The sequence below is a fragment of the Impatiens glandulifera genome, chromosome 6 (genome assembly GCF_907164915.1).
Source record: "Impatiens glandulifera chromosome 6, dImpGla2.1, whole genome shotgun sequence".
In the NCBI taxonomy this organism is placed as follows: domain Eukaryota; kingdom Viridiplantae; phylum Streptophyta; class Magnoliopsida; order Ericales; family Balsaminaceae; genus Impatiens; species Impatiens glandulifera.
The window spans coordinates 48,155,520-48,156,481 of NC_061867.1; the positions used below are offsets into that span (position 1 = coordinate 48,155,520).

General features: G+C 31.9%; 1 non-coding gene across 1 annotated transcript; it reads left to right on the forward strand.

The window, feature by feature from the left end:
• Positions 1 to 424: 424 nt before the first annotated feature.
• TRNAL-UAA lies at positions 425 to 508 on the forward strand. Its single transcript has one exon. It is a non-coding gene; the product is annotated as a tRNA-Leu (tRNA).
• Positions 509 to 962: the final 454 nt, after the last annotated feature.

Genomic DNA, 962 nt, shown 5'->3' on the forward strand with positions numbered 1-962 from the left:
ATGTCGCAAAACTTCATCATCAACCTTTGTATCTTTGTGCAACGTCATTAAAGGAGCAGTTTTAGAACACATATATAATCTTTGCAATCTCGATATTAGTGGGAAAAATATAGCGCTTTATTGGGGATAGTTTTTCCATTTACTTTCTTCTTAGGATCTCCACTCGATTCTTTACTTTTCTACTCGATTCTCCATAGCCAGCAATTTAAATTATATTTTTATTTTTTTCTCATTAGTTCCACTTTGGCCAAAACAAGACCGAATAATGGAATTGCTATTTTTATTTTTATTTTCTCATTTTCACTTGCAAACAGAATGATGGTAAGAAATCAAAATAAAAATGTCTTTCCCAAGAGAGTGATAATGAGATTTAACTCTTTACTCCAAGGATAAAAAAGAGTGATAGTGAGAATCAAAACAAATGGCTGGTTTGCCCGAGAGGTTAAGGGGGAAGACTTAAGATCTTCTGCACTCAATGTGCGCATGGGTTCGAACCCCATAGCCAGCAATTTCGATTTTATTTTTTTCTCATTGGTTCCCACTTTGGCCAAAAACAAAACCGAATAATGGAAAAGAGCAAATTGCTATTTTTTTCTCATTTTCACTTGCAAACAAAATGATAAATCAAAATAAAAATGTCTTCCCAAGAGAGTGATAATGAGAATTCACTCTCCACTCAAATCAATGTTATTTTAAAGAATAGAAAAGAGCAAATAGCTATTTTATTTTTATTTTCTCCTTTTCACTTGTAAACAGAATGATGATAAGAAATCAAATTAAAAATGTCTTCCCAAGAGTGATAGTGAGAATTCACTCTCCACTCCACTCCATTCAAATTAATGTTATTTTTCCTCTTAACCATTTGCATATGTCACTCTAAAAAACCATAAGTGTTTTGTTATACAAAAAATATATTGTGCAAGATCTGAAATGGTAAAGCTCAATATGGACCTAATCATTTC